The sequence below is a fragment of the Mus musculus genome, chromosome 5 (assembly GCF_000001635.26).
Source record: "Mus musculus strain C57BL/6J chromosome 5, GRCm38.p6 C57BL/6J".
NCBI lineage: Eukaryota > Metazoa > Chordata > Mammalia > Rodentia > Muridae > Mus > Mus musculus.
The window spans coordinates 66,093,117-66,114,965 of NC_000071.6; the positions used below are offsets into that span (position 1 = coordinate 66,093,117).

Below are 21,849 nucleotides of genomic sequence, written 5' to 3' on the forward strand. Positions count from 1 at the left end.
AGCCTTGACTTCAATGCACATCTACTGACTGGCTGGAAGACACACACGGTTCTTGGTAGCTTCAGGACTGACATTTGTGGTGGTGGGGCTTGAACCCAGAGCCTGGTATATTCTAAGCAACTTCTCCGCCACTTAGTTAACATTTCAATGTCACCTACAAAAGATGCCTAAAGGTTTCCTGGTGACCTTAACCGAATAACTCAGCCTCAGAACTTGGGAGTAGTTTCCTACCTTCCAAGCCATTAAATACCGTTTACAAAGCATGGAGCCACCACTGAGCCCCTATTCTGCCAAAGAACACACGTTGTTGGTGCCCAGTTCTCGTTTTCCTTGTGCAGGGTTGGAGTAAACCTCTTCCTTGTAGTAGACAGACCTCCGTTATAGGCAAACACCCACTTGTCTGCCACATTGTTGGCTAAACCATGACTCATGTCTACCTTTCTACCTTTTTCACTTTGAAAATGAGTTATCTCAATTGGAAGAAAGAGGTGGCCTGATGAACTATGGAAGCTAGGGCACTTTTGTGGATAACAATATATGATCTATATTATATGCCCAGGCTGGTTTCGAACTCCATATGTAGCCGAGGATGACACTGGACTTCTGATTCTCTTGCTTCCACCATTCAAGTGCTGGGATTATAGACAACGTACCACCACATCCAGTTCTAGGAGATGTTAGGGATGTGTCTTAGCTAGGGTTTTATTGCTGTGAAGAGACACCATGACCATGGCAATTCTTATAAAGGGCAACATTTAATTGGGCTGGCTTACAGTTTTTGAGGGACAGTTCATTATTGTCATGTCAGGAAGCATGGAGGCACACAGCAGACATGGTGTTAGAGAAGGAGCTGAAAGTGCTACATCTTGACCAGCAGGCAGCTGGAGACTACGGACCACAATGAGTGCAGTTTGAGTATAGGAGACACAAAGCCTGCCCCCACAGTGACACACTTCCTCCAACAAGGCCACACCTCCTCCTAGTGCCACTCCCTATGACCAAGCAGTCCCAAGACCTGAGTCTTTGGGGGCCATTCCTATTCAAACCACCACAGGATGGAACCTAGGGCTTCATTTGTGCCAAGCAAGCACTTTGCCAATAGAGTTACATCCTTACCCAAAGAACTGTAGTATGAACAACATTAATTTTTATTTGGTGGAGCTGTTAATATTAATGTCGTTATTTCCTATTAACTGCAGTTTCATTCTTGGAATCTGCTGTGGAGACCTTGTTGTACTGGGATTTTTTTTTTTTAATTGCCTTCATGTGTAGTCCCTAGAATCTTTCCTACAGCAGCCTTGGGCAGGTTTCAAGCTGAACTCTGACTCTCTTCCTCACTTTCTATGTGCTAATGCTTCACTGTATATAGTAAATATTACTAATGTGTATTTAGAAAACAACTATTCAGCCAGAGTGAGAGCTGGAGAGTTGGCTCAGCGGTTAAGAGCACTGACTGCTTTTCCAGAGGTCCTGAGTTCAAATCCCAGCAACCACATGATGGCTCACAACCATCTGTAATGCGATCAGATGCCCTCCTCTGGTGTGACTGAAAACAGCTATGTACTTACATATAATAAATAAATTAATTTAAAAGAAGAAGAAGAAGAAGAAGAAGAAGAAGAAGAAGAAGAAGAAGAAGAAGAAGAAGAAGAAGAAGAAGAAGAAGAAGCCGGGCAGTGGTGGCGCACGCCTTTAATCCCAGCACTTGGGAGGCAGAGGCAGGTGGATTTCTGAGTTCGAAGCCAGCCTGGTGTACAGAGTGAGTTCCAGGACAGCCAGGGCTACACAGAGAAACCCTATCTTGAAAAAACCAAAATGGAAAAAGAAAAGAAAAGAAAAGAAAAGAAAAGAAAAGAAAAGAAAAGAAAAGAAAAGAAAAGGAAAGGAAAGAAAAGAAAGGAAAAGAAAGGAAAGGAAAGGAAAGGAAAGGAAAGGAAAGGAAAGGAAAGGAAAAGAAAAGAAAAGAAAAGAAAAGAAAAGAAAAGAAAAGAAAGGAAAAGAAAAGAAAAGGAAAGAAGTATTCTGTTTAAGCCAGAAGACAAAGAGCTGCTTCTAGAACTCCTTGGATTGTTTTGAGCAAGCCAGGGTCATTTTGTGACAGGACCCTGCCAGTGCATGACTAAAGAAAAGACATTCTGCTCGTCTTATCTGTCTGACCTTTGGTTGTCTTTGCCCCTCGCCAGTTTCCCTCACACAGGCTAAGCAGTTGTGTAACTCCAAGGCCCTCACCTCCAGCTGCCTTCTCGGAATGAGAAGAGGAGAGAGCTGTTTCCGAAAACTTGTTCTCCAGCAACGTTTAGGGGTGTGTGGAGAACTGCTTCTGAGAACTCTATCATTTCATTGGGTGAGCCTTAGTTCAGGGACAGGACCAGCCGCCACTTCACAACAGCCACTACAACAACAGAAATCCTTTTTGTCTTGGCTTGCCACCAAACCAGAGGACCTGAGTTTGATCCCTGAGACCCAAATGGTAGGAGAGAACTCCCCAAAGTTGTTCTCTGATTTTCATACATGTAACATGGCATATACAGCATCCTACCAATGTGTGCACACGTTAAATAAATAAATGAACTCTGGACCAGTGTTCTTATTAAAAACAAAACAAAACAGAAAACGAAAAAAACCTATCTTACTTTTCCTTTCATTTTCCAACTGGGAGATTACCCACCTCCTAATCCATGAACTTCCTTGGAATGGAGTCTAAAGGACAATGAGTCAGAAAGAGCCAGGACACACACACACACACACCCACACACCTTTTTTTTTTTTTGGAGACGGCTCCACACAGCTCACACTGGTTATATAACTGAGGGTGGTCTTGAACTCCTGGCCCTCCTGCCTCCACCTCTGGAGTGCTGAGATTACAGGCACATAGGACAACACTGACTTCAGCAGTGCTCTAGATGGACAATATCAACACAGAGTACAGAGGCTGAGGGTGGGGGCTCCACACCCACAGTTTCCACACAGCCTTTTGTGGGGGACACCCGGGTTAAGCTAATGAGAACCCTTGCCTGGTTACACCAGGCAGGAAACAATCTCGAGGTTGGTGACAAGCTAGCTGTGACAACCACAAATCTGACCACCAGCTTGGAAAACTACCTCCTCCAGAACGTCAAAGGTTCTTCCAGAATCGGAACCACATTCTTGTTCTACACCCAAAGCCTTCTCCACCTAGACCCGTCAGGGTCATGCGATTCCTTGCTACTGTCACTGTGGGCTATGATGGAACCCTCAAATGGCTGTCCCCAGTCAGTACCACCTGTCCCCCAGCCCCTCTCTGCCTTCTAAGCCATTATTTTGCCTCTGAGATCATAATGTCACTCAAGTTCCAGGCCTTCCCTGATGGTCAAACCCTGGCTCTGGACAACATCTGAGCTTCTCATTATTTTCCTTTCTCCAGCTTTGAGTCAGTCTCTCTCTCTCTCTCTTTCTTTCTCCTCTCTCTCTCTCTCTCTCTCTCTCTCTCTCTCTCTCTCTCTCTCTCTCTCTCTCTGAACAACATCTGAGCCTCTCATTATTTTCCTTTCTCCAGCTTTGAGTCTCTCTTCTCTCTCTCTCTCTCTCTCTCCCTCTCTCTCTCTCTCTCTCTCTGTGTGTGTGTGTGTGTGTGTGTGTGTATGTGTGGTCTGCAAGCACGTGTGTAGACAGTATTGTGGATCATGTGTGTGGGTGCACGGGTGCGGTTCACCTGTGTAAGGCCATGTGATTTGGAAGGGCCGCTTAGCCTACAGCACTAGTTCAGCTGTGGCTCAGGTGACTTTAGCACAGGTTTCTCTTTCAGAACTAGGAGCTTAAATTTTTCACTGGGGAAGCACAGGGTTCCTGTTAGTTCACTCAGAACATGGTTGTCTCCTCTTAAAAATTCAATATCTACCTCCCAAAAGGAAGTGCACTGTACTCTGGGAACATTTCCTGTGGGTTATTTAAGGATTGCCAGAATCCAAGTCCCCATGGGATACACCCCAATTGCAGTCACCTTAAATCACTATTTATTGATGGGTGGGTAGATGCTGAGGGTGACATTACAAAGATACAAATAATCCAACGAAAGCCAAATACTAACTGACCACAAAATATGCCCATTAAAATCAGTACTAAAAAGCAAAACAAATTATTCTTTTTTTTTCCATTCTATTTTCCATTCTTATGGAAACATTGGTGCGTACAAACATACAGGGCACTCTGCCTAGTGTGTTTGACAAAAACAAAACAAAGGTGGTATTGTTTGGGAGGGGTGTTTGTTTTTAATAATAATAATAAGGGATGGAGAGATGGTCCAGTGGTTAGAGCACTTGCTGCTCTCTCACAGAAGACCAACACTCATACCAGGTGGCTCACAACCATCTGTAACTATGGTTCCGGCAGATCCGATTCTTATTCTGGCCTCCCTGGGCAGCAGAATACACATGGCATATATTTACAAAATATATGTGCATGAACATAAAAGTAAACAAAAGCAATAATCTTTAAGATGAACATAATAAGGAGGAACGGTAGTGATTTGCGCATGGAACTCACTATGCAATGCTCTGAACGCCTGTATGGTGTTCATCTGTCAGTGGGCAGAATGAAGCCGTCTTAACTTACCGAACTTCAGTGAGCTGGGAACTGCTGAGGGTGGCTGCGTAGCAGGAAACAAGCTGTTCTTCTAACTTGTGTGTTACCTGAGCTGTGAAATGGAAAAAAATGCCATTAGTAACCCAAAAGATGCTAATGAGGAATCTGCCATTAAGAACCACTGATAACACCAGTGCTGGTGCACGCCTTTAGTCGGAGCATTTGGGAGGCGGAGGCAGACGCATCTCTGTGAGTTTGAGGTCAGCCTGGTCTACCGATCGAAGGACATATTCCTCCAGGTTTGGGTGCCCTTCACAGCTGTCCTTTCTGCTTACATAGCCAAGCCTCCCTAATTGTTTGGCTTTATGGTCACTAAAACACTTTTGAGTAGCTAGGTTCTGTACAGCAGATTTTATTATATAATTACACTCCACAGAGAATGAATCAAACCGTGACAAGAGCCTCCTCCCTCCTGCCCCTACCAAGAACGACCACGGCCTGCCTCCTGTAAAGGATGATTTACTGTGATAACTCCAGTGTCCAACTCAGTAAGCATTCACTCCAAAGTTCTCCCTGGGCAATGGCCAGGCTAACTAAGCTTGAACTTCTGATTAGCATATGGTGCTTGATGGAACTTTGACCCACAGACACTTGGCACTGCCTCATTTCTCTGAGTCCAACCTGTGTCAGGAGTGCCCATTTCAAGGGTAATAAAGAATCCAACTGTTTGCTTACAGCAAACGGAGGTGGTGCCATGTCACTGCCTGACCTCTCCCTGTTCATCAAACCCTGGACAAAGGAAGCATGCAGCCCACAGGTCATGAAAGGAGACAGATTTCTAGACAGAAGAACACTGAAGTTCTACCTGGCATTTTTGAAGCACCAGTTTCCTAAGACACGGTGTGTAGTCCCAAGATCAAAGCACCTGGAGTAGCGATCACTTGACTGGGAGACATTGTGTTCTCTCCCTGAAAGTCCCTGGGCTCCTTTTTTATTGACATGCTATAAAACAGGGAATTGGATACAAGGAAGAAACCACAGATGTTGAGAGTCCCTGCCTTGTACAGGATACATAGCCCTGCTGCCTTCATTTACCGAAGTCCCAGCCCTCAGGGGCTCAGAATGGGACTGTATTTAGAGATGGCATCTTCAGAGCAGTGATCCATGTCACATAAGACCACAGGGATGGGTCCTGCCGGGTCCTGCCATGGTATGTCTGGAATCCTTAGAAGACGAGGGTATGTGGACCAGACAAGAGATGACACAGCAAGAAGAGAGTCATCTTGAGCCATCTAGATGGTTCATCAAATAAAGGCTCTTGCCACCAGACCTTCGTTTGATTCCTGGAAGCCACACAGTGGAAGGAGAGAACTGACTCCCACAAGGTGTCCTCTGACCTCCGTGCGTGGCCTGCCACCCAGCAATAAATAAGTACACGTTCAAATTATAAAAAGGGAGGGGTCATCTGTGGATACTCTGATCTTGAATTCCAGCTTCTACAACAACCGCGACATCAACTGATGCTGCAGAAGCCGCTGAGCTGTGGTATTTTCTTATGGTACTCCAATCAATCAATGCCAACTTCCCACGCCCCAACCCCATGTCTCAGGGCCATCGTGCCAAAGATGAGCAGAGGTGGCTAAGTGCACGATTAAAGGACAAGAGTGGACAGTGGGAAGGAGAAGGGTACACATGATCTATCTACAACAACTACATTTAGAAACTCTATGGTACTGTAGGTCATATAAAATATGGCCTAATGATTATGGTGATGGCTCTTGGCCTAAGCCAGTACAGGACATTAAAAAAAATTCACCATTGATGCTTTCAACACATTAAATGAACACCATTAATGCACATTATACACCAGGACCTTTTGCCAAATGCAGGTAATAGCAATTGTAGCTCTGCAGCCGTGGTAATTATAATCCAGGCACCTGGGCTAGAAACATTAGGTTAAGAAGACAAAGCCACTGCCTTCTAAGTGGGGAGTGGGGGGGGGGGGTTAGATTAACAGGACACAGGATTGCAGGGAGACCATTAGAAAATGCTGGGATGGCAGTTAGCATGTGCAAGGAGCAATGGAAACCAGGATAGCAGGAATTTCTCCATCTAGACTAATCAAGGAAGATGAGAACTGAGGGACGAGTCTACGTGTCCAAGAGACACAGAGAGAGAGGAGACATTTTCCAGATTCACGGGGAAGGAAGAGACATAAAGAATACAGTAACCAGTTTGGCAAGAGAGATGCAGCATGGGCAGGGCCCGAGGCTAAATGAGCAGAGGAACCGGAATTCATATCTGATGGTACAGGGAGCCACTGAGGACTTCTAATCAGGAAGCAGTTGAGTGGAGGAGCATCCTAACCATGATGTGGAGGAGGACTGAGGGCTGAGAGCCACGGGCACAGAGATGCCTGGGTCAATGTTAGAGCCTCGGAACTAGAATGGTCAGTGTGTTCAGCCATGGCCAATGCAGGCACTGCCCAAGGGCATCACACACAGAGGTGGGCACACTAGGAGGGGAGAAAGAAAAGAGGAGGAAAGAAATGGGAGGAAAAGGAGGATGAGAGGGAGGAAGGAACAAACATGGGAACTACTTTGGTCATTAGCCCAGGCTAGCAGAGAACTATATAGCTGAGGATGCCCTTGAACCCATATCTCTCTGCCTGGGGAGATTTCCCCCTCTTGAGTGCTGAGATTTTAGGCATGTGCTCGTGAGAGAAAATATATTTCTTTAAAACCTTGAGCCATCAGAAAGCAGAGCTCCAACCTCCCTGTCACTGAAGCGCTGACTGTGCCCACTCTCCTCACGGATCAGTCAATTGGCAGGGCGGAGGGCAGCCCTTCCCGTCAGAGGGAGGCTTGCTCGAGTTAATTAGTCTAAATGTGTAAGTGCACTGAATGCTAATTAAAACAGAAGTAAACATTGAAAAACAAATGAGAAACTAATGGTTGTGTAATTAAAGATTGTTCTCCCTCTCAGCGAACACGGGCCAGACTAAGACAACAAACAAGACAGCAAAGGGTTAAAAACCTATAGACTTGTCTATACACACACTATACACACACTATAGATAGGCTAGGTTTGATTTCCTTGGCTCTCTCCCAGGCTCTCACACAGGAAAGGACCACAATAAATGCCCTCTCAGCGTTTTGACTGGGATCAAGTGTAGAAAAATATTATTTATGAATGAACACTGACTTCAGCCTGAAGAGAAGCAGGCATCCGGCCTGAAACCTGCATCTATCAACCAATCATTCAGAAGGCAAAGTCAGGAAGGAAACAGGGAATTTAAGACCAGCCTGGGCTACATGGAAACACCAAGCAAATCTAACTCCCAGTACTCACATAAAAAGACACACACACACACACACACACACACACACACACACGCAACCTTAAAACATCGGGGAGGGGCAAAGGGGACACAGGAGAGTAGGCAGAGCTATGCAGGTTCATGGAGAACACTGGTCAGTCAGTCTAGTCAATAGAGCACTGTGCTGTGTCCAGTGAGAGAGTGTCTCCAAAAGTGGGGTAGAGAGTAAACCTGATAGCACAGGTACAAACACACAGAGAACACACACACACACACACACACTCACACACACTTATATACACAGACTCACATACTCTCACACATACACTCTCACATACACATACTCACACATACACACTCACATACAGAGACTCACACACAGACTCACACACACACATTCACATACACAGACTCACACACACTCACACACATTCACATACACACTCACATACACAGACTCTCTCTCTCTCACTCACACACACACACACACACACACTCACATATAGACACATACACACTGAGATGTATCGAGGGTAAATGATACTACAATAAACACTGAAGGCAGATAGGATAGAGGAGAGAATGGATATTTAAATTCCAAACTACAGGGAAGTAAGTGCAGGAGAGAACTCTCCTGACAATTATCCTGATCATATCATATCCCCTCTTTGTGTGGGCGAAACTTGGAATGTAAAAGGCTTCTTTATGCAAGAAAGTTTTGAAAAAGTCCAAAGCCTCCACCCTCCAAGAACAGTGCTTTCTTACCTAACTTCCCTGAACAAGCTGCCCTCTTGTGGCCTGAACACCAACGCAGGCCAAGAGCCCAGCCTGTCCACCAATGCCCATCAGGAGATGGCATGCCCCAAGCATGTGAGAGGGGACATGTCCATGACGGGTTAGGGACACAGCTCTAAGTACTATGAAAATTGAGTTGCCACAAAATAATATGGTTTGAGGCTGACAAATTCAATGGGTGATTTCATCTCAATGTTAACTGCTACTTAATTTGAATATCCTAGTACCTACTTTTACTTTGGCAAGGTGGAGCCAGCCTATGAAAAGCAAGCAGAGATCCTCACAAGTCAGGGCCAAGAAAGCAGACTTGCAAGTTCACATGCTGCCATCGCTGAGTGGGACTCCAGAGTCCCACAGTATCTTTGCACTAATGCAGAGGTAACCGAAGGGTACTTAACTTTGTTCTTGAAATAACATTGGAATTGAAGGAAAAGATGGAGGAAGCCCTTTGGTGTCCCAGGCCTAAACCTCAACATTTAGAAGATAGAAGGCGATCAGGAGTTCAAGCTTAGCTTCAGAGCTTGAGACCAGCCTGGGTTACAGGAGACCCGGGTTCCTAAAACAAAACAAAATAAATACACACAAGTGGAGAGGGATGAGAAGGCAGGAGGAGGGGCCAAATTGCTCATCTGTCTGAAAACTGCACCCTAAACTAACAAACTCCACAGAAATAAAACAAAAGATATACCCCAAATAAAGGTCTCATGTCCACAGCCTAGGCTGGTCTTGGGTTGGCTGTGTGGCTGAAGCTCACCTTGAACTCCTGACCCTCTAGCCTCTACCTCCCAAGTACTGAGATAGCAGGTATGCCCCAGCATGTCAGCTGAACAAATTTTATAAAAAGTTTTGTTCATTTTTATTTTTATGTGTCTAGGTACCTTGCCTGAATGTATGTATGTACATGCATGCCTGGTGCCCAGGGAAGCCACAAGAGACTATCTGCAGTTGGCAATGTGGGTGCTGAGAATCAAACCCAGGTCCTCTGGAAGAGCAGCCCCTTATCAATTTATATATATATATATATATATATATATATATATATATATATATATATATATATGTAGAGAGAGAGAGAGATAGAAGAGAGAAATTGCTCAGACTGCAGTCTCAGCAGTGGAAGGAAGTGGCTGAAGCAGAGCGTCCTGAATGGGAGACTTGTTTCATAAGGGAAGGACTGGGGAGAAGGCTCTGGGGGCAAAATTGCTTGCTGTGCAAGACAGAAGGCCTCATCTGGATTCCCAGAGCCCATGGAGGAAGGCGAGCTCTGTCCGCTAACTTCCACAAGGGTGCTGGCACTCACACATGGAAGTGTGAGCCACCTTGCTGGCTTCTGACTGCTCTGTTTGAAAGAGCCTGCTAATTACCAGCCCTTTCCTATCTCCTTTTCACTTCTTACACTAAAGTATGCATGCACCTTCATCTTTAGCCCTTTGCAGCATCTCCCTAACCTGCCTCTTTCAACAGATTCACCCTGAAGTAGGTGGTCTATCACGACTCAATACTTAACTGAGAAATGAAATACTCTCACTCAGTCAGACAATGATTCTTTAATCAAATAAGTTTCAACAACATCCTCAAGTCCTTCCTTAGGTCTACCTCAAGTCCTTCTTCTATGAATAAAAGCTCAGATATTTGCTCAAATCCCAGAGCAACAGTGGAAGACAAACAACCTCCGCAAGCAAGTTGCCGAGATCAGAGGCTGCCGTTGAATGAGGGGGGCCTTTTGTTCTGAAGCTGAGAATGCAGGTGTATGAGGGATCTGGTGTCTCTGGGTTTACACAGAAACAATGGATTTCAGCAGAGCTGTTCCAACAGCTTAAAGGTTCATTTCTGAGCAGGCACAGTGATACACAATGCAGTCTATGGAAGGCTCAGTTGGGAAGGGTGCAGAGTCGGAGGCCAGACTACATACATCCCCAGACCTTGTGTCAAAACAAGATAAAGGTGCATCTACATAAATGAAAGATCCGGCAAGGGCTATGCTGCAAAGAATGATCAAAGAATGTCCCACCCTGAGTGCCCCATACCCCCTCTCATCGTCATCCTGAGGATAACAGTCTGACAGGCACTCCCAGGCACCAGTTCCTGCCTTTCTTTTCTTTTTTTATTGGTGAGTGGCAGTGTATGTTTTATTTTTTTGAGATAACATTGCTCATGTAAGCAAGACTGGCTTCTAACTTGGTGTGTTGTTTGTTGCAGGGTGATCTTGAATTCCCGAGGCTTCTGCCTTGACTGGCCAAGGACTGAGGTCGCATGCACTGGCTATCAAGTCCAGCCTGTGACCTCTTCCTTTTGAGTACAATTTGGCCACATATTGGGCACACCAGTGCATCCTGTTGGTGTTGTATTCTGACAAGATTCAAATAGAGCCACATAGAAACTCCTGGGGAAATACCAGGTGTTGTGGTTCAGGCCTGCATTCCCCAGCAGGTGAGAGGTGGAGGCAGGAGGATAGAGTTTGAAGACGAACTGATCAAAAGGAGGGAAGGGAGGAGAAGGAAAGAGAGGGAAGAAGACCGCTTTCCACTACTGCCCGAAATGTAGAGAAACACCAATTTATTTCTATCCTCTAAGCTAATCATGTGTAGAAATGACAGATGCTGCTTAGGGTTTTGTTTCACCAGTAGCCTGAGCCAACTCCACTCTTCCAGTCTCAGTCCAATGCCAATTCCTCCACAATGCCCTTCCTCCGGGCCTCAATCACACAGATTCCCTCTCCTCTCCCACCCCATTCTCGAAGTACCTATCACAGGTCACAATTAAATACTGGCCAAGTTTGGTTGGTGGTCAGTTATCCCCAGATGTAGTTTCCATGAAGACAGGGCTGTTGTCTCACTTCTGCATCTGAGGTGGAGCGCAGCACTTGACACAACCTAGTAGCTCAAGCTCACAATGGAAAGCCAACGGGAATGTAAAGGGTTGCGGTCCACTGTGGAAAGCAGAAAGACTACACCATCCTCATGGAACATGCTTAACTCTACAGACGGCGTCAACATGCTATAGAGCTAAGTCAACATGCTATAGAGATTCTTGCACATATGTTGGTTGTTCCACTATGCACACAGCCAAACGATAGGATCAACCTAGATGCCCATTAACAGAGAAATCCATAAAGAAAAGGGCATACACAGACTCATTGGAGAAGGAACTAAATGTCACTTGCAGAAGAGTGGATGGGACCGGGGAGAATGATGTTAATTAAAATAAACCAGACTCAAAGACAAACACTTCATTTTTTCTAGTATATAGAATGTAAGTAACATGCAAGCAAAAACAAGACTCTCTGGAGAAAGAGAAGGGGCTGTGGGCAGAATATGAGCAAAGTACAATGACATGTATTATGAAAACGTTGCATGAATCTTCTATTGCCAGGCATGGCGATGCGCAACGCCTGCCCCACCCCACCCCAAATCCTGGCATTCGAGGGTAGAGGCAGGAAGATCAAGAGTTCAAGTCCAGCCTGGGTTAGATGAAATTCCATCTACAGAAAGGAAAAGCAACATTGCTTTGAACACTAAAGAAAAAAAGAAAACAAAAGCAAAAACAAAACCAGAATTCATACGATGAAATTTAATTACAATAATCTAAAAAAGAAGAAGGAAAACCAGGGGCTAGGGCCAAGCCACTGCTTACCCAGGGGCCACACAAACGTCCCCCAGCCCTGAATTGTAAAGCAGTGGCCAGCGATGCTATTTGGCAGCTCACCATGGGTGACAGCACCAGCGCAGGCAAAGTCTTGACTCAGCAGACTTCTTCTGAGGTTCACTAGTTATCAGCCTGACCATCTTTCAGGGCCCTACCCAAATCAGGAAGACTTGCTAGCTTAAAGGGAGGGTTTGTGGTGTCCTGCTAAATCAGCCTTTATGGTGGGGTAGAAAAAGAAAAAGAACACTTGCTTGTGGTTCCTTAGTTCCCAGTTCTGTCTACTGGCACACACACACACACACACACTCACACACACACACACACACACACACACACACACACACACACACAGTCCCAGTCTGAGGCCTGTGCACAACAAACCACAAATTAAACAGACAGCCTCGGGTTTTTTCTGATTTTACACAAATTTTGATATTTATCTTTCTTTTCCACTCCCATTTACTTTACAACTGGACAGCCATGAGAAGAAGACCTGTCAAGCTACTCACCAACACACACTTACTTTTGGAGCACTAAACTCACCAACACACACTTTGTGAACATTACCTTCTCTCTGATTTTCCTCCAGACTCTCATAGAGCCGCAACAGTTAAAAATATGATGAGTCAGCCAAAGTACTGTTGTCCAAACACCCAAAGCACTCATAGGGTTTGCACAATCGCTAGGAATTTCCTAACAGGGTCGGAGTCTGACGGTTAGACGTTTCACCAGCATGTGACAGAATCTGCATCCACCACACAGAAAATGCACAACTGGGTTGAGAAGGTACCTCAGTCTACAGAGAGCTTCAAGCTTTGGGTTCCAACCGCAGCACTACATAGAACCAAGTACGGTGGCCCAGAGCTAGTGAGCACAAAGCCTGCTTGAGGGGGTGGGGAAGGAAGAAGAGGAGGGAGAAGAACAGGAGGAAGGGAAAGTGCAGAGCCCTGCACGCCCTCTAAATGCATCCAGAGCTTTGAAGATTGATTTTTAAAATACAAGAGCTCTACAAAGTGAGTTCCAGGACAGCCAGGGCTATACAGAAAAACCCTGTCTCGAAAAACCAAAAAAAAAAAAACCCAAACCAAACCAAACCAATAAAATACAAGAGCAATGCAGCCAGGCGTGGCGGTACACGCCTAACTCGAGCACATTCTAGCATGAGGAAGCATGATCTTCGTCACAGGCTTCTTCCAAATCAGCGTGGGCTAAAGAACAAGACTAGAAATGCAGATGTTCTGAGCGGCAATCAGGTCCTCCTTCCCTAGGACAGATGTTTCCAGAGAGTGAGGATCCACACTGCCTGGAGATTTTTATCTCCTCTCAGATACCAGCAGAACCCTCTCCAAGCTCCATCTAAAACACAAGCGGCCCCGAACTCAGAATGCAACACATGCTGTCCCTGCTCTCCCACTGTGTGTGAGTGTGTGTGTGTGTGTGTGAGTGTGTGAGTGTGTATGTGTGTGTGTGTGGGGGGGGTACGTATGGACAGAGACATCTCCACTGAGTGTATCTACTACACCTTGGGGGACAGGAGACTAGCACCAGGATCCCTTATTTTAAGACAGCCGAATAATGCCGAAAGCATTTAAGTGCACCCTACATCTAAGAATCCTTTTTTTTTTGCCATGACAATAAATAAATAAAAATTAAAGAAACCCATTTCTTCTCCTCTACAGCACACCCTTTTACACATTTTAACATTTCTCAAACAACCCATGGACCTGTTGATTCATTTTTAAAAGCTATCATTAAATTGCCAGCACTCTGTCTTTATACTCTGTAATCAAGTTCCTTCAAAGATAATCTGCAAAATGCACTGTATTTAAAGATACACTAAATCAATAGAAAGGTCACCTTGTCTACCTGGCTTAAGGACAAGAGGCAAAAGAGAGAGACTGGACTCTGGGATCAAGGTGTCTAAAGAAAAAAAAGAGGCAATCCCACCTGAGAAGCAGAACTGGGGGGAGGGGAGGAGCCTACAGGAATACAGACAGGAGAGGCCCTCCAGAAGGTTCCACGCCAAACCAAGATCCCTCTACTGTGAAGTACAGGGATAGCTCAAACTCCTGAGGCAGTTACCATTACAGTGCAGGGCCTTTCTCCTTGTCAGGACTAATTCTGGTCTCACCCAGTAGGATTCTTGGCTCTCCTCGTCTGTCTGAGTTAAGATCATTACTGCTGTGATAAAACATCATGACCAAAGCACCTTGGAGGTAGGTGAAAGGGTTTACTTGACTTACATGTCGGGAGTAACGACAGTCTACTGAAAGAAGCCAAGGCAGGAACTGTAACTGGGCAGGAACCTGGGGAGAGGAGCTGAGGCCCTGGAAGGGTGCTGCTTACTGGCTTGCTTCCCATGGCTTGTTCAGCCTGCTTCCTTATAGCATCCAGGACCACCGGCCTAGCTGTGGCACCACCCATAGTTGCCTGGGCTCTTTCCATCACCCACTAATTAAGAAAATGCCCTATAGACCTGCCTTTAGCCCAATCTTATGGAGGCTTTACTCAATTGAGGTTCTCTCCTCGCAGATGACTTTAGCTTCCGTCAAGTTGACATAAAACTAGCCAGCACACCATCCAAGGCTGCCCCTGCACAGAGACCTGTCTTAATAACAAACAAAAAGTGTGTGTGTGTGTGTGTGTGTGTGTGTGTGTGTGTGTGTGTATGATTAGAGTTTACCCTTGTGGTGGGGAGGGAGGAAATGATGCACCACTATGATGGGATGCAATCTGGCCCACAAACTGCCTTACACTCTCCTCTGGGCTACAGGGCAGTCTTCAGACAGACATGAGCATACTGTGCTGCAAAAGACAAAGCTGAGTTTTATGTGTAATTCCTCACTCAAGAGACTGAGGCAGGAGGATTGCAAGTTTGAAGCCAGCTTGAGATACAGAACATGATCTCAAAAATCCGAGTTGGGTGTGGTGTGATGTAACGCAAGCTTGTAATCCCACCCAGCACGTGAGAGGTGGCATCTAGACTGCTGCTGTGTATTTACAGAAAAGTTTTTCTAGTAAAGCCCAAGGCCTCTCGTATAAATTACATACAAAACTAGGTCTGTGGGTCAAGCGGAAGACTCATTCTTGACCTCTGGAAGCTCTGCGCTGTGTTGGAAAGATTCTGGTGGCAGCAGTGAGGACAACATCACTAAAATTGTGACTTTACTTATTAGTATATGCAAATCATTGGGCCTTTCTGAGCTTGATTTTCTTCCTCTGACTGACCATGGACTCCCTGAGTTAGCACACCTTCCTCACTTATCATTTGCTGGAAGAATGACGAAATCAGTAGTGGACAAACAAAGGACAATGATTTATAATCCCCCAAATGGTTACCTCAGATGAATTCTGTCCCCTCCGTTGTGCCCTATAGTTCTTACAATGAGATTAGAGTTCACTGTGACAGAGGTAAATATTGTAAAGAGAAATTATCTTTAGTAGTTAAGGAAAGGAAGATCACTTAACTTTAAGGACAACTAAAATTTGGAAAAGAGGACTGGAGAGATGCGTTGGACATTAAAAAAAGAGAGCCGGGGTTCAGTTCCTGGCACCCACATGACAGCCCTCAATTGCCCATAACTCCATTTCCAGGGAATCCGACACACACTTCTGGCCTTTGTGAACAACAGTCACCTTCTTGGTATACATACATACAGACAAAATACCCACATATATAAAAGATAAGTAAATCAGTTAATAAGATAAATCTTTTTGTAAAAAAAAAAATTGTAGAAAGTTTACAGAAATAAGGACTTGTCATTTCTGCAAAGTATCAAAATAGTATTGGACATGTGAGCTTAAAATGTTCATTTGTGGACTGGAGAGATGGCTCAGTGGTTAAGAGCACTGACTGTTCTTCCAAAGGTCCTGAGTTCAATTCCCAGCAACCACATGGTGGCTCACAACCATCTGTAATGGAATCCAATTCCCTCTTCTGTTGTGTCTAAAGACAGCTGCAGTGTACTCATAGAAATAAAAACAAATAAATCTTTAAAAACAAATGTTCATTTGTTCAAAGCCAAATGTTAGGTTGGATCACCTGCGATAAACCCATAGCAGTCACAGAGCAGTGTTTCTAATGTTTTTCACATAGATTGTAAGAAAGATGGTAATGATTACCACAAGGTTGTTAGACTTTGGGGACTGAAGATATTCTCCAAGAGAAGAAACTAATTTTTTTTTTCACATAAAAGACAAATTCATTATTTCAGAAATAGCCTGGGCAAAGTTAGCACCATGAAAGGAAAGGAGATCTCTAATTAAGAAGATCAAGTTTAATTACAGTTATTCTAAGAAATGAGGACATTCATTTACTTGCTTAGAGGGGGACTGAGGAGACAAATTGAAAAGTTAAAAGAAGTAATTCAGATTAACAACAACCAAAAAACAAACAAACAAACAAACAAACAAAAATCAAAATCAAACTGTGATGGTTTGTATATTCTTGGGCCAGGGAGTGGCACCATTTGGAGGTGTGGCCTTGTTAGAATAGGTGTGTCCTGTGGTATGGGCTTAAGATCCTCACCCTAGTTACCTGGAAGTCTGTCTTCTAGCAACCTTTAGATAAAGATGTAGAACTCTCAGCTCCTCCTGCGCCATGCCTGCCTGGACACTGCCATGCTCCCACCTTGATGATAATGGACTGAACCTCTGAACATGTAAACCAGCCCCAATTAAATGTTGTTTTTTATAAGACTTGCCTTGGTCATGGTGTCTGTTCACAGCAGTAAAACCCTAACTAAGACACAAACCAACTAACCAAACAACAAAAACTATAGAATGACTCTCTCCAGACAATCATAGACAAATCTGCATTCTGTAGACATTTCTGTTTAATTTTGTAAGTGATTGCAAGCTCATAAAGAGAAGATAGGTTTTCAAACACGCATTAGAAGGAACAAAATTCAAGCAGTAAAAACCTGAGATGTAGCCAGGCGGTGGTGGGGCACGCCTTTAATCCCAGCACTTGGGAGGCAGAGGCAGGAGGATTTCTGAGTTTGAGGCCAGCCTGGTCTACAACGTGAGTTCCAGGACAGCCAGGGCTATACAGAGAAACCCTGTCTCAGAAAAAAAAAAAAAAAAAACCCTGAGATGTAAAGCTTACAAGGTGCAGTCATTTCTTAAACCATGGACACCTCTAAGGGTCTCAGAGAGATGTAGGTCATCTGGAAGCCACAGAGAACCCCCAAAAGTTACTTGGTGATGCCTGAAGTCATTTTTGGTGGTGGATGTTGCTGGCATCTTGTGGGTGGTGGCCATGGGTGGGGCTTCCTTTTGTAGAATGCCAGAGAACCCTCACAAACAATCCAGAATATCAACCGTGCCTGCTGGGACTGAATTATCCTAACTCCAAGAACTACAGCTCCTCGGAGACGCTCAACTCATACCACAGCTCACTAGGGGAAGGTTGTGCAGAGTACCACTGAAAGCTCTCTCTTGAGAAGTGTCACATAGCCTTAGGATTTTAATCTTCAATGGCTTTGTCCTTAATACCCCCTCGCCGCCCCCCCCCCACCCCAGACCAATTTGATCAGGGCTACTTTGTGACTAAGGGCCAATCTACACCAGCTGCCTTGGGGTGGTGATGGTTTAGCCCTGAAGAGACACATTAGGCTATTTGATCACGTGAAGAGAGACAACTAGTTCCTACCTGGTTTTCTCTGTTTTACTCACAGTACCAAGTTCCTGACGTCCTATTCCAGGAGGGAAAGGAACAGCTGGGTTCTTGGGTGCCATGTGAGTTGAAGCAGGACAGGCTGGTGGCCTCCCTGACCAACAGCCCCTGGGAAGAGTGCTGAACCTCTGGGAAGTGTGCTGTCAATATGATATCTTGCTAGGCTCCCACTTTAGGCCCTAGTAGAAGGGACAGTGGGACATCTGCTCAGAGGCCCACATCACTGACTAAGAGGCTGAGCTCCCTGGAGGGCAGTCATGGAATAGTGAAGGAAAGTCATCCGTCAGAGAGCCCTGGTCTTAACCTGCGTTCTCTATTTTTTTTTTGCCAGATTACATTCATAGCTTGTTCATTATATACACAAAATTCTCAAAGGTCTTTCTATCCTCCGAGCAGCTAACATAATAGATAGGAATACATCTCTCAAATGGTAAAGTGACCGTCAACATAGTAACGTAATGAGATATATCTTTATTATTTATTTATTTAACTTATTTAGCTGATGCTGGGATGGAATTCAGTGCCTGGAGCCCCAACCTCAGCCCTAATCTTATTTTGCTAAACACTGGTGATTGCCATGTGACAGCAATTATTATATACGTTTAGAGTGTGTTATCACATGGTATCCACAGCCTTTGAAGGGGTCAGTAAAATGGCTCAGCAAATAAAGGCATTTTCCACAAAAGCCCAGTGATGAGAATTTAATCCCCAGACCTCATGTAAAGGTGGAATAAACTGACTCCATAAAAGCAGTCCCCTGACCTCCATATATATGCAGTAGTGTGTGTCCCCCTACATGCATACACGATAATAATAATGATGATAAAAAGCATTAATCCCGGTAGGTAATATGGTGCCCATTTACAGAAGAAGAAACTGAGGTAGACTGCCATGAAATAAGTTCTCCCCGTGTCAAAGAGCTGCTGGCTATTAGGTTCAGACAGTCTACACTGGATTTTACCAGGAGAAAAAAAATAGGAGTTGCTCAAATAAGTCCCCTTGGAAAGGCTGTGAATTGCTGACACCCAGCCCAGCACACATCACGTGCTAGAGAAGAAGTTTTAAGTGACTTGCTCATGAACACATGACTGCTCGGTTCCTTACGGGCTCACTTTCCGAAGCAGCTTCCTGGAGCAGAACTGAGCCAGAGACCCACAGCCGCTTCAGTTCCGGGGGAGAGGCAGAGCCCTGGCTCCCTGGCTCCAGAGCCCACACCCTGAGCAAGGCAGAGCAGACGGCACTTCCTCAAATAACTCCTGCTCACCCTGGTTCTCCTCAACATCTGTGTGCAGACTCAACAGGAGTCAGTCACTGTGCAAACAGGGCTCCAAGCGAACAGGCTGAGCCTGGTGGCAGACAGTTTGATACTTAGTTATTCCATCAACGGAGCCTGGAGGCAGACAGTTTGACACTTAGTTATTCCATCAAAAAATTCCATTTTTGAGACAGGTTCTCACTATACACCTTGGGTGGGGACACTCTATATGACACGTGCCACTAGACCAGACTCTATATAGGCAAAAGTCTGTGTATAACTTGTTAAAATAATGTGCCTTAGGACCTGGCTTATCAAAATTAAGATACCGGACATGCATGCTGGGATCAGAACTCCCATCCTCTACCAGAGCAGCAGACATCCTTAAAACCACGGAGCCATTTCTCCAGCCCCAACTTATAAGTACCTTTAACAGGAACCACAAAATGCAAAGGACAGAACTCTGCTTATGCCCTTTGAGAACCAGCAGAAGATGGCAGAGAAGGCATTTGAATACCACTGAGGATGTTACCTGCCAAGAGCCCCGACAATGGCGTGAAGGAGATGGAGCTCTCTGCCCAAGATCTGTGAGACCCCAAATTCAATCGCTGGGACTACACAAACAAACAAACTACAGCCACAAACCCTACACCCTCCGGAATGACGCTTGTGGGAGCCGAGGGATTCTTGTGTGCTGGGCACTTTACATGTTATAACCTTCAGTCTTCATTCAGACGTTATAAACTAAAACTTGCTTGCTGTACCATTTCTTCTCTCTCTCTTTTTTTTTCCACTTTAAAAAAATGTGCCTGGGTGTTTTGTCTACACAGATGTAATGTGTCTAGTGCCCACAGAAGTTAGGAGAAGGCATCAGATTAACCTGCCCTGTGCATGCTCCCAGGTAATCAGGCCTGGGTACTTTAGAAGAAGAGCCAGTGCTCTCTTAACTGGTGAGCCATCTCTTCAGCCCCTACACAGATGAGAAAACCAAAGCCTTAACACATTTAAAAAATTGGTCCAAGGTCAAATATAGAAAACGGAAGGCCTGGCATTAAGGACAAGTATGCTTGACTCTAATCCTAGCTTTTAAACAGAATGGTGGGGTGCTAATAGCATAAAGTAGCTAAACACATTTCAGATTTTGTTGGCTTGTTTGTTTTGCTTCTTGAGACAAGCCCTCACTTTGTAGCTCTAGCTTGGTTCTCTCGAGGTAGACTAGGCCAGCCTAGAATTCACAGAGACATGCCTGCCTCTGACTCCAGATTTATGCCACCAAGCCCAGCCCATTGTTTCTGTTTTTAAATTGACATTAGTATCAACTGGGGCTCATCAGTTTAGAGCACTGGCCGCTCTTCCAGAGGCTCCTGGTCCAGTTCCCAGCATCCTACATGATAGCTCACAGCTGTGTGTAGCTTCAGGCCCAGGGCTTCTGACACATTTACACAGATAGACATGCGGGCAAAACACCAGTGAGCATAAAATGAAACCAATGTATAATATCTAAAAACAAAGAAGACCATTTATTCCTGAGTAGTGGCAGTGCCAGGCAACGGTGTCACATGCCTTTAACCCCAGTACTAGGGAGGCAGAAATCGGCAGATCTCTGCCGGCAGATCTCTGAGTTTGAGGCCAGTCTGCTCTACATAGTGAGTTCCAGGACAGCAAGGACTACACAGAGAAACCGTCTCAAAACAAAACAAAACAACAACAACAACAACAAAAACAAAAACAGAAAAGGAAGAAAGAGAAAGGAAAGAAAAAGAAATTAATATAAATTTAAACCACCCCAGCCACTTTACCCATTCATGCAATATGTCAGTAGCCACAATGATATATGGCTATTGTACTGGACAGTCAATGGCTTTTGGGGGGTTTATTTTCTCTCAAACTAAAAATAGGGGGATCTGAAAGCTGAGTGGAGAATTAGGTAATAAGGTGAAGTGCCTGTTCCCTCCGTGCTGAGATCGTTTGCATTCACTGTTTCCACTAAAGTTGCCCAATCTGTAGTTGAAGATTAGCCAAGCAAAGCAGTGTGAGAGACAGTCCTAAGCCACTGATTGGCTGGCTGTTCTAGCAGATTTCACTTGAGGGTCACTACCTGGATACCTGGTCCATGTGACTGGCTGCTTAAAGAGTTTTATCCCGACAAACCTTTGTTTGCAAAATCAAGAACGGTAAGAGGATTAGCCGTTTCCATGTTAGTTGAACTGGGGAAAACAGAGTTTCTCGTGCTCACTTAAAAACTTAGCTGTGGACGGAAGGGGTCCTTCGTATGGAAGGGGATTTATGTGCCAGACAAAGGAGAGAGTGGGGGTCAGACCAAGTTCCTCTCCGACCCATTTCAGAACAGAACAGGGCTGCAATTATCAGGAACTGTGAGTTTTACTGCCCAAGGTGGGAAGTAACACAATTACTCCATTTTAGTTTCTAATTGTTTCATTAGACTCTAATAAACCGATCTTTAAAGCCTGTGTAAAGAAAGGGCCCGTGCATCCCCCTGCAGGTGATTACCCCGTCTCACGTGGCAGTCATGCTTAACCAGAGAAACCACAAAGCTGTTGCTTTTCAGGCCCAAACTCGCCTCGGCCTTCACCTTCC

General features: G+C 45.0%; 1 protein-coding gene across 6 annotated transcripts in view; it reads right to left on the reverse strand.

The window, feature by feature from the left end:
- Rbm47 (RNA binding motif protein 47) overlaps window positions 1-21,849 on the reverse strand; it is a 135,406-nt gene that overhangs the window by 76,568 nt on the left and 36,989 nt on the right. For 5 of the 6 annotated variants that reach the window (NM_001127382.2, NM_001291226.1, NM_178446.4 and 2 more), the window contains one exon: window positions 4,591-4,672. The gene's annotated coding sequence lies outside the window, so the exon portion shown is untranslated. Of the gene's footprint in view, window positions 1-4,590; window positions 4,673-5,042; window positions 5,064-21,849 lie in introns of those variants that run through there. The other variant, NM_139065.3, reaches the window with a different exon arrangement.